Source organism: Hirundo rustica, chromosome 15, assembly GCF_015227805.2.
Source record: "Hirundo rustica isolate bHirRus1 chromosome 15, bHirRus1.pri.v3, whole genome shotgun sequence".
Lineage (NCBI taxonomy): Eukaryota > Metazoa > Chordata > Aves > Passeriformes > Hirundinidae > Hirundo > Hirundo rustica.
In genome coordinates this window covers 5,142,296-5,154,710 of record NC_053464.1, presented here as the reverse complement: position 1 = coordinate 5,154,710, position 12,415 = coordinate 5,142,296, and the positions used below count along the sequence as shown (strand labels likewise).

At 43.6% G+C, this 12,415-nt stretch overlaps 1 protein-coding gene across 2 annotated transcripts in view; it reads right to left on the bottom strand.

Annotated features, from left to right (window-relative positions):
- Positions 1-12,415, bottom strand: part of ABAT (4-aminobutyrate aminotransferase) — a 50,783-nt gene that overhangs the window by 37,324 nt on the left and 1,044 nt on the right. The window contains exon 1 of one of the 2 annotated variants that reach the window (XM_040078761.2): positions 5,634-5,733. The exons of the other annotated variant lie outside the window; for it this stretch is intronic. The gene's annotated coding sequence lies outside the window, so the exon portion shown is untranslated. Of the gene's footprint in view, positions 1-5,633; positions 5,734-12,415 lie in introns of those variants that run through there. 2 annotated transcript variants of the gene reach the window in all.

Genomic DNA, 12,415 nt, shown 5'->3' with positions numbered 1-12,415 from the left:
GGGGTGCTCGTGCCCCCCAACAGGCAGAGCTGCAGTGCAGCAGGGAGCCAGGCACGAGATCTGAACTGGGGGTCCTGCTTTAGCCTCTGCAGGCTCCAGCTGCAGGATGCAACACTTGGGCAGGATGCTTCCTCAGCACAGGAAGGTTCAGACTGAGATGTTGCACCCCACCTGCAAGGGGGGAGATGAGGGAGCAGCCAGAGTGAGCCCCACACTTGTGCTGCTGGTTCAGCACGAGCAGAGTGGGGCACAAGGCAGAGGCAGGCAGAGGCAAGGACAGACAGCAGCAGCGAGGGACAAAGATGGAAGATGCAATGCTTACAGGAAGCAGATAGTGACCCTGGAAACAGAGTGACTCCAGTGTGTGCTGCTCCTGCAGCATCTCACTTTCCTCTCCCCCCTCCCTCAGAGCAGCCACAGCAGCAGCACTGGTTCGGTTGGGGTGGGTGGTGTGATGGCCACTGTGCTAACACAGGAACAGTGAGGGACAAAGTTGTTCAGGCAGAGCAGACACACTCCGCAGTGTCTCTGTTGTAACACTACTGCCCCAGGTCATTTACACACCAACAGATGCCACACCAGCATCCACACAACCCATTTACACCCTTTGCAGGAGTACAAGTTTTAAAGTCACCATGTTGTTTTCTAGAGCTCTTCTAAACAAAATGGACAATTGATCAGCATCCAGACAAACTGCCAATCAAAATGCCACTAACATCAACAAGGAGGAGAATTCAACATGGTTAATCCTGTTCTAGTTCCTCTCTCCTTTGCTGGAGACTGTAGCATAGGATCTCATGTGAGTACTGTGACCAACGGCCAAGAAAGGAGCTGAGACTGCAGTTATTTTTAAGACAGATCCCATAACAAGCAGTTGATTTGATCCAAAATAAGAACTGAACCTCATCCCTCACCTTCTTCATAATTTAAAATGTTATTAATTACATACACAGACTGTAAATAACACATTTAAACTGGCCTATACCAGTCATTAGAGCAAACTGGCGGCTCTAAATTGAACCTGTTAGCCAGATAATCTACCACAGAAATTACCACAGTCCTGTTCAGACAGATGGTTAATGCAGGTACACATCACAAAACAGAGGGGGAAGGACTGAGAAAAGCTATAGGTGCTTAGACACATCATGTATAAAACACTGAAACCAAGATCAATTCATTTGGCAGTGATTTATCACAACACTTACTCAGTGTAGTAATAATCAGGATTACAGCTCCTAAAGAAGACTCAGGCTCTTGTGCCTTTGCTGAAGGCTGCCTTGGATGGTGTGAGGCTAAACTCATTAAACAAAATGATGCTAGATGAAAAGTACTTTGTGCTGCTAACAAGTTATATGGCAACATCACCTAGAGACTCCAGTCAGCACTGTGCCCCATCGTGCTGAGTCATGTTGTGTCCAACTGCTTGGAAACCCATCCTGCAGAGAGACAACAAATCCATTGTAGACTCTTCTTTGTAGTGGATTTCTTTTGCTTTAACCCTTGCATCAAATGGCTTAACACCAAAGTGCCCTTTCCTGGGCAGAGCCTAAATCCCTGCTGTTCTGTTTGGCTGCTTTCAATCCCCCATATCCACAATTACCCCACTTGGCAGGCTGGATGCACAAAGAGGATGATAATGACCATTTACATCCTGTTGCAGGGCAAAAAACTTAGAAGTCCCATGTCAGTGATTTGAAGCAACTATAACTACTAAAAAATTATCTAAGGTGTATTAAAATTATCTAAGATGTATTATTGCAGCTCACAAAAGTGGGAGCTGTAACAAAAACCCCATGGACTTGCATTTGATTTAATCAAGAGAACAATGGTAATCAAATCTATTTGAACAGTCTGTCCTTGGAAAGGATGTGGCCAACCACCTGCACTACCTTCAAGTTCTGCTCTGATTTGCAGTTGTCAAGGGAAGACTCACTCATGACACAATCCTCCACTGTTAAAAAAGTAATCTCCAGCTTCAGTAGAACCAACTGTTAGTATATTTCTCTGTATCAATGCTACAAACATCCTTCTGAAATACATGATGATGATGCAAAGCAAAATGGGGATCAGATTCGGGCCAGGCTGGTCCACAACACCAAGTCAAAACACATCGCTACTATCAAAGATATTTTGTTTTTATGGAAAATATTGGAAGGTTTACAATGTTACCAGGGCATTTCACTGCAAATGATGGCAAATTCCAGCAGCAACTCTACAGCCCTCCTTAACCCCTGCCTCACACCCTAGAAAGCATCTGCTACACTTTGTTAAGAAAAACAAAACATTTAAAAAAACATAGCTACAATACTTGAGAAGAACTCAGTATTCAGAAATAGCAGCTCCAGGGTAAACACAAGATGTCAAAATCCTAAATGTCATACATGTCTGCAAGAAATGGGAACAGAACACATCAGAATCACAAAGCAAAGAGCAAAGCACACAGGATACTCAGCACCAAGTCTTCGTCCTCCTTCAAAAAACAGAAGTGCCACAAGACTCAGCAGCAGGGTCTCAGGACCCCAAACCTGCATAAAGAGGGAAATCAATGCCTCTCTTAAGAGCTTGTATTTGGAAAAGGAAGATAGCACAAGCTGGAGTGTCATATCAGCTTGTAGGTATTGTGAACAGTAATCACTAAGTTCACCTAAAAATATAGGAAGGAAACAAACTAAGACTATATAAATGTTGACCTCAAGTTAATTACAAAAATCTGAGCAAATTATTTGCATACAGTAGGATAAGGATCTTATTTGGCCAAAGAGGAATACCATGAAGGGCAAAACAAAATAAAAAAGGACAACTGGGATTGCTTAGCTTTGTGGGAAGGCCAGCACACTGCAGCTTTCCAGCCTGTGGCTAGACAGAAGGCTGCTTCCTACCCTAGCACATCCGATAATGTTACACTCCATGTACAGAGGCAGTTTTTCTTTTGTGAAAGAAGTTAAAAGGCTTATGAACAGAGTGGAATTCAGCACAATCAATACCACTAACTGTAGGGATTTCATTTGGTGGGCAGATGTTGAGCTTGAAAAAGTCAGAGGTTGCACGTGTGCAGGGCACACCTGAACTGCACCTGCACTACTCACTGGTCACTAACTGCTTAACTCACACTGACCCAGGGACAGGGGGATCACCTCCCTTTGTTCTTCAGATGTCAACTGCTTTAATTCCCATTAAACATGAGAATTGCACATTCTGAAGGAAAGGGATATAGGAATTAAGCACAATTAATACGAAATTCTACTATTCAAAAGTCCTATTATTTCCTGTTTATTCAGGCAACAGGCAAAAAGGAGTCTTCGTTTTCCTTTAACAGCAGTTGAGGAGCTTTCAAAACAGTTACGAAAACACAGATTATGTACACAGTGTTAAAAAGACTCTGTTACTAAATTCTCTAGTATGTTTAGAACATCATTTTTGGGCTCCAGATGGAGAAAGAAACTAGTGCCAATCTGATTCAGCAAGATATATGTTTCTCGAGTGGTCCCTTTTACTTCACTGGGCCCATTCACAAAAACTAGAGTTGGGAATGAGCCAAAGGACTCTGCTGAAATAAAGGCAAGGTAGAAAAACTGGGAACTGGAAGACTCTCTTGTGATCAAAACCTGAAAGTTACCCACCAGGGAAAAATCCACAAGGCTGCTGCATGATCTGTGTTTATTTGCTCCTTATATGTTGCCTGTTTAACCAAACTAATGAATCAGCTGCATTATCACACTGGTACTAAATACCTGGATACAAATTTGAGGAGATAAATTGGACCTTACTAAGTGTGCTAATGGCTAAACTGACTGGTGAAGGCCCATCGAGGTACATCTCTCCTGCACCCTCAGCTCTCATGGTAACACTGACACCCACAAGAAACTGTGCTCTGCTCTTCAGCCTGGCACATCCAAGTGGAGATTTTGCGCACCATTTAGGTAGTTAAAAAGTGTTCACCAGTTTTGGCAAAAATTCCAAAAAGATCTGGACAAATCTTTATAGAAGTTCTAATACAAGTCCAGCTTACTTGCTGGGGTAAGAGAAGAGGGACCTGGAATCAAGAAACTGATGAACGATGCTGAACCCAGGATAATTACTCAAGGATGAGTACAATCAGTATGGGATAACAAGCTAGTAATTAGGTTAAACAGCTTTTTAAATTTATTTAACAAAAACCTTTAATGGGAGATGTTTATTGTCCTAAGGGAAGCTTATAAAAGTAAGCAGCATTAGCACAATGGGACAGGGAGTGGTTCCCTTCAGAGTGCTCCCCTCACTGGTATTTAACCTCTCACAACAGGGCCCTGTCACAAAAGCTCAGGAAAATAAACTCAGCACATTTCCCTTCTCCTTCATAAAATCAGGGTTTTACCAAATGGATGCAATTGCAGGATTTATCAGTAATCAAGTAATTCTTCACAGAAGATACATCACGTGCTTGGTTAGTGTCAGTATCACGTTAAGCTGCCCCTTTTCCCTCTTTGCTATTAACTAGTGACAGTAAAAGATATTCAGAGGTTGGAGTTTCGCAAGAGATGAGAGGAATGTGACTACAAGCCTGCTAATCTTGCTCACCAGCCAGAGCAGAGGATCAGTTATGCAAGGCTGCATGTGGATTTTGACCAGATATAACAAACAGTTCCTTTCTCCTCTTTTTTCCGTTTGGAACAACAAAAGTGAAGCTGTGAGCCATTTCCTGTCATTTATCAGATCACTCTGGAAACTCATTTTCTCTGCATATTTTCTGAGGAAAAAAGATCCTTTATGCAAATGTTGCATCCCAAAATGATGCAACCGGCCTAGGGTTTGCAGGGTAGTTGCACCTTCTGAGCTTCTTTTCTGAAGAGCCCCACTTTGAGCTAGCTTGCCTGACACCTGCTCCCACCACTCAGTCTCCCATCCACACCAGAGTGACTCCTAATTTGGGAAAGAAAAATCACCAAACCTTTCTTGGTGTCCAGTGGAGTCACAAGTTCAGCTCAGAGCAAACCACTGAAAGGAAGCATGAGGAACAAGAAGTCCACCCTGAGGAGCCACCACAGTTGACTCCCTATTGAAATCCATGGCCATGGTCAGTCCTACCACTTAGACTGAATCAAGTCCCACTACACCAAAATCTACAGAGAAGCAAAACAACAAACTCTAAACTGATACACAGTCAGGTAACAGTCCAACTTTTATGAATAAATGAACAGCAGGAATCTTACAGCCTGCATCAGAAACAAGAGGTGTTTTCCAAACACATTCTTGGCCAAGGAAAAACATAAATTACTGATGAGAAATTAGGCAGCAGTCTCCTGTTACTGCTAAAAGGAAATGGCATTTGAATTTCATGATTGAAAGAAGAAAAGCACAAGATTTGTCAGTGATAGTTACTGCAATGCACAGATTGCTGCTGCAATCAGTAAAGTCCTTGCCAGCCAAAGGCCCCATAACATGAATGCAGCCCCCAGCACTGCTTGTCACTGTCTCACTTGTCTCCCCCACTTGCCCCTACTCCCTCCCTTTGTAACACTAACAAGCTCTTTCCATGCTGTGCTTCAGCTGCTTTTCACAACAGCCAAGGCAGAAGCAGCATGTTCCAGCAGCCCCTTCCAATACCCAGTGCCCAAACCACAGAACAAAGATTTGCTCCCCTGTAGATCCATTACCTGGCAAAACCACCCTGCAAACAAGGAATGTGGTGTTCATCCGAGCCCAGCTCATCCTCTGCTTTCCTACCTTCACCAGCACACTCTGATTGTGTAATCCTATTTCTCTCTCCAGGAAGCTGCATTGCAGCAATAGCTGTGGAGCAAAAAACAAGGCTTGCTTTATACTGGAACTGAGAGGGGAGAACTCGACAGAGAATAGCTCAGCCGATACAGGGTAAACCCCATCCCTCACACCTGCAGCTCACTCCATACAGGTAAACCACATCCCTCACATCTGCAGTATGGTCCATACAGGTAAATCCCATCCCTCACACCTGCAGTATGGTCCATACAGGTAAATCCCATCCCTCACACCTGCAGTATGGTCCATACAGGTAAATCCCATCCCTCACACCTGCAGCACACTCCATACAGGTAAATCCCATCCCTCACACCTGCAGTATGGTCCACACAGGTAAATCCCATCCCTCACACCTGCAGTATGGTCCATACAGGTAAATCCCATCCCTCACACCTGCAGTATGGTCCATACAGGTAAATCCCATCCCTCACACCTGCAGTATGGTCCATACAGGTAAATCCCATCCCTCACACCTGCAGCTCAGTCCATACAGGTACATCCCATCCCTCACACCTGCAGCACACTCCATACAGGTAAATCCCATCCCTCACACCTGCAGCTCAGTCCATACAGGTAAATCCCATCCCTCACACCTGCAGCTCAGTCCATACAGGTAAACCCCATCCCTCACACCTGCAGTATGGTCCATACAGGTAAATCCCATCCCTCACACCTGCCACAGGGGAACATCAGTGTGTGTGTGCTCAGCTTTGCCTGAAGTGATGAAGCTGTTAAGGATGGAGAAGTCACGGCTTGCAGCCTGGCCACAGCACTCTGTGGCAGGATTACCCTCTGGCCAGTTGCCATAAAGCATCTTATGCCTGAAATCCATCCAAACCATTGGCTTGGTTTCTAACAGCTTTTTTACCTTCATGTTCTCTAATTCCCACCGAGGCAATCATTTATATAATCAAATATATACAGTGAGAGCTGTTAAAAATGCTTCAATACAAACTTACTACCTCCATCCTGCTCCCAGTGTCCTAATTCTTTTTTTGTGAACATCACAACATCAATATGAAACAAAAACCTTGCAAAAAAAATGTGTATTCATGACAGATGTGGAAGAGAGTTAACAGAGAAGAACAAGATGGCTGGTTCCCATTATTTGATAAGGAACCTGACAGAGAAATTGGGAGGAAACATAATACAAACAGAAGTTATTATTGCTATTAGGTTACACCAAGTTTATTTAAAACACTTAATTTTCATGATATTTTTGTTACTTATGCACATTTCTATAGTATTGCCACACCAATTAAAACATATGAGTTGATTTCATTTGTGTTTGTTGGCAAGAGATGCTGCCAAGAACCTCCGCACACTCCATCTCTCACTAAAAGAGGAAGCCAAAATTGGCGTGCTGTGGTGATGTTCAAAGTCTTTAATCAAAATTGAGCTTGATGAGTTACAAATACAAATGAGAGATATTATTCTTTCCTTTCCCTGCAAATTCATTTTCTTTTCCTGTTTTCCTCAGTGGCTTCTTAAGCCGGTATTCCTGCACTACCTCATTCAGAAAGGAAAAGGCTTGGATGGTCAAGAGGCGGTATCTGTTGTGAAAAAAAATAAATCTGTGGGGTTATTAATTTGCTGGGAGGAAAGAGGAAGAGGTGGTTTTATATCAAAGAGTATAGGCAACAAAGCCAGCATGAAATCAGGCAGCACTGGGGAAGAAATTTCCATGAGGAATTTGCTGCCCTGTTGCTTTGCCCAGTGCAACGCTTACTGATGGAACCTGGATGCTTAAAAATTGAGCCAAACATCAAAAATAGGACACTACAAAAACATCATCACTAATTTATGTGTTTTCTCAACATCCACTGTTCTGTTCTGTGAGAAACCAGTGATGAAACCAAGGTTACAAGGGGAGGGGAAAAAAAAAAAAAAAAGAAAAAAGGCCTGAATAAAGCCCAATACCCCAACGAACATCTAGAAATAAAACCTCGTGCTGGCAATCCACACTCTTGGGTAACACTTTTCCACGTTTCCTGCAAACAGTCCACCCACAGGCAGGCTGTGTGCTCCAGGCTGAACTGCCCACTGACACCACGGGCAGGGCAGCACCTCTCCCACCGCTGCTTCCCTTTCACACCAGCAGCTCCCTCACCCAGCAGGACAGTGCATGTTCTGCCGTGCCTCCTGCAGAGCCATCATGGTCTTCTAGGCAGAAGCATCTGTTTTTAGAGCTGACAGGTAGGACTAAGAGCTCTTAAAACAGACCTGAGACACCATAGACACAAGGGCTGGAAAGCTGTGTGGGAAGAACAGCGGAAGGGGAGAGCACACCACACTGACACTGTGGGCAGGCTGAAAGGCTCCCAGAGAGGGAATCTGGGGCTCATGACATGCAGATGGCAGAAAAGATGAGAGGAAATGCATGAGAGAAGCTCTGATCCCAATTCCAGGATCATCCATGCTCCCAAGCATGGCCCATACAGCTGGGACAACGACACTGTCTGTGCGGAACAGGGAGCAGACTCTGACATGGGAACCTGAACCCAAACCTCTCCAGGGACCCAGCAGAAGGCACCCTAAGGGAGGCAGCACCGAATACAAATGCACTATAAAGCAAAGGAAGCACGTACAGGTTTCTCCCACAGCAGCAGCCCCCTCCTGAGGCAAAGGAACAGCTTTCTGCTTGGGAAGACATCTCAGGGATGCGCTCCCACAACAGTGATCCTATTATGGGTTCCATCAGCTGCCCACACCTTGGAAAAGTCACAACCCAAGCAGGCCAGGGTTAAATTGGATTAGTATATTCCAGCAGGTGCCAGGTAAGGATTGCCCAATTTCTTTGCTGTTATCCAGCCAATTTTCAAGGTACTTGAACTCACCAGGTTTCATACTTCAGGCATTTTGAGGCCATTGCTAAAAAATTCCTAAGCAAAACAGAATTATATATGGGCACAACAGCTACAAAACAATATTATTTTCATTTGTAAAATTAAAACAACTTTGCTTGGAAACATCAAGGGAAATTCCTGCCGGAATAAGGAATATTTTAAAGTGTTTGAGATAAGGGAAAGCATGAGATAGGCTTAGAAGTTTTTTCTACTCTCAGAATTACAGCTACACAGTTAAACCAGTAAATTTGGCACTTCATCCTGTCACCTGCAGTGTATTTGAGACATACTGACTTTTTACATGAATTCTTTAGCAAACTGCAGAACATCCCCCAGAAATACCAGCAGAACTAGATGTTAGTGTTTAAACGACCGAGTTTCCCAAGAGTCACAAGAAGGCAAACACTCCCTGCCAATGCCAAGTTGCATTTCAGGAAAATCACAAAATCTTAATGGGAAAGTCACCAAATCTGAAGTTTTATTGCCTTCAGAGTGCCTTGCACCTTGCCATGGAAGTTCTATAGTACACTGCCTTTCAGCCAGAGCCCCAAGGAGTTGGATACAATACAAGCACTTCCTACACAAATACTTTATCTCCTGCATAAAAACTGAGAGACGTTCACTGAAATAATGGCAGAAGACATTACAAAGGGGAATTAAGTATGAAAAACTAAGTTCACATTTCTGCAAGCTGACAGCATTCACTTACTGAAGGCAGTACTTTTAGTTGAGTGACTTCAGTGCTTTCTCACATCAAACAGGAGAGCACAGCTTTATCATTTTATAAAAGCTGAGTACATCACTAGGGCAGACCTGTGTCCTGGACACTGCAGGTGCCCAACCCTAACCCTTCACAAAGGCACTTAGTGAGATCAGTTCCTTGCTGGTGCCATGACTGTCCAGCCTTGCTAGGACATGCATCCATCTCCAGAATTCATGGCCATAGAAGATGTCACACACAAAATTCAAAATAATCCAAAGGCAAAAACTAGGAAAAGAGAACCTAAATTCATGCTACAAAAAGTGGGATTTATTTTCAAAAAGAAAATCATACCCTTCGAAAATATTCTCCCTGCTCCAGGTAGACGTTATCTCTACTGGACAGCAAGAGAAACAAGCTGCTTCTTCCACACAGCCAAGAGCTGCAACACAAAAGCAAGGTTCCTGCCTCATTCTTCTTCTGAATTTCTAGCACTGGCCAAATATGGAAAATGAAGAGTAAAATATTTTGTGAAAGACAAACAATCTAGTACAAGGATACAGTACAGAACCTTACTCCCACAGATCTGAAGAGAGCCTGAAAGCCACAGAAATAGTTTACAACAATATTCTCTGTTTTGCATGCTTTGGAAAACCCCCAGAATACTGTTATTTTTGCACAAACACCATATGGCTAAGAAAATATCACTTTCTCTGTTTTCCTGGACCATAGCTGTCATTCCAGGCAACAGGACTGTGATCTGATAAAACAGATCACAACATTCAGAAAACCAAGAGGGGACAGAGGTGGTTTTCAAGCCACAGAACAGTGGCTGGAAGAATTAATCTACTTTTAGTTGTTAGCAGCTCTGACCCCTAAGGCAACCTCTTTTGTACATAAAGAAATCTGAAAGCAGATTCATCTGTAAAAAGAATAGGGTGTTTTCAGCCTCTGGAAAGATAAATCTGTTACATAACTTTTAAAGCATATCCATCCTTCCACAGGCAATGGGCCCACTGTGATAATTATCTGTGTGGTGGATTCTTGGTCTCTAAGCTTCACTGCTCCTGATGTGTCATTTTTGCATTACTTACCTGTACTTTTACAGCTCCCTACACCAGCCCCAGCTGCCTTCCTTCTGATGGAACCCAGCTCCTCATGTTACTTATTCTTTCAAATGGGATAAGATACCTCACTATTTGATTCAGACTTATCAGTATGCCTGAAAAACTCTTAAGAGCTTAAGAAGAACGGCAAAAGAACAGGCACTACTGGAAAAGCCTGCTCAAACAAAAGTCATGAACACGGACAAGGTGCAACCTACAAGGAGGAACAGAAATGTATTTGAAAACAATAAAGACGAGAAAGGTCTTAGATGAAATCTGAGAATTACTCAAGATCTATTCCTTTCTCCTCCCTGTTCCTTCTGACAAAGGCAAAGCCAAAAGCAAAGGAGATTCACCCAAGTTCAGAGTCCCCATTTGATTTAAAGTTTCTGATATACAGCAAGATTTAAAGATACAACTGGGTTGTATCTTTACAACAGAGATACAACAATGAGCGCTACCCTGTTCATATAGCACACACATATACTGCCACTCAACAGCCTCCTTCTCGAGACACTTCCACAAGCTGTTTTCATTTGGGTAAGAGAAGAAGGGAATTTCATTTGCAATTGAAACAGACAAAAAAATTTAACAGTGTTTCTGGAATGGATTCTCAATCCTAGAATTCATGAAACAAAGCTCAGAAGCCAAGAAACAGATCCAGCTGGCCACAGAGCAGCTGTGAATTCTAATAATCCCTGAATTTTTGAGGCTAAGCAGTGGCAGAGGTACATCATGATATCACCTGAGCTGTTTTAATTCAGGCCCAACACTCAGCACAAACCCAGAGGAAGACTCTGCACTCCCAGGGCAGGAGTGGTGCCTGTGCAGCTGCACCTGCACACACAGGCAGCTACAGCTGGGCTGCTGCCCAGTGTGCCTGTGGGGACACAAGGCATTGGATAAATTGCCCTCAAAGTTGGCTGTTAAGCACCACAGACAGGGCAAGGGGAACCACCTGGAGACCCCCAAGCTGCTGGCAGGGGCAGCAAGAGCTGGTTTGAATGAACATACACGTGGCAGGCAAGAATACGAATTCCTCTCTGCTTCTGAAAAAATCCAGATCAGGACGTTCTCCTTGCCCAATGACAGCTCAGCTGCCAGCAGGACACCTACTGATCTGCTTGGTGTTTATTTGCATGCTGTGCTTGCTTACTGCCTCTGGGCATAAATATCCAATTTTATCCACTTATTTGAGTTTACTTTGTGTCTGGATGCACAACACACTTCACTGTACAGCATGCCTCCGAGGCTGTCATCCCTCAGAAGACTAAAGGCCTAATGAAAGATTAATAAAACAATTTTATTGCACTTTTCCACATATATTTTACAAGAGGTCAGCTCATCCAATAACACTGCACACATACTGACTCAGGTCTCCACTTATCTGCAGATCTCTGAATCACTGTCCTCTGCACTCAGGATTGTCCAGGAGGAGCCACACAGAGACTGCAGACACAGAAGACCTGAACACTGATTCCCAGCCCACAAGGCTACCCAGCCTGTAACTTGCAGTAACAGCTTTCTTTCCCTGTATCTCTGTCAGCCTCCCTATGTGCACAGACCAGTGATGTCTGAGGAGTGCCTTAAACACTAAGGATGAGAAACACTACAAAATCCAGGTATTGTCCTTCTTTGCATATGCTGTGCTTCGGTATGGTGAGCTGTGATCCAGCATTTGAATCACTGACCTCCAAGTCTCCATTTATAACTCCAGTCAGAGAAGACAGACCGCCTGCCAGACAGAATTTGCCCAATACTCACACTACAGAAAAGGCAATTATGAGAAACCAATGTAACAAGCACTGCAAATCTGCCAATTCAATTTATAATGCAATAAAGAGATCATAACATGATTCAATAGGTAATTTCCTTACTGTAGAGCTTCCAGAAGGTAACCCTATTACCCTCCTTGTATACCAGTCAGCTTTCAACCTTTACCAAATCCCTTGCTTCATACTGTAAAAGCAAAGACCCTTTTAAGAGCCCATACCCATCAAGTGTGC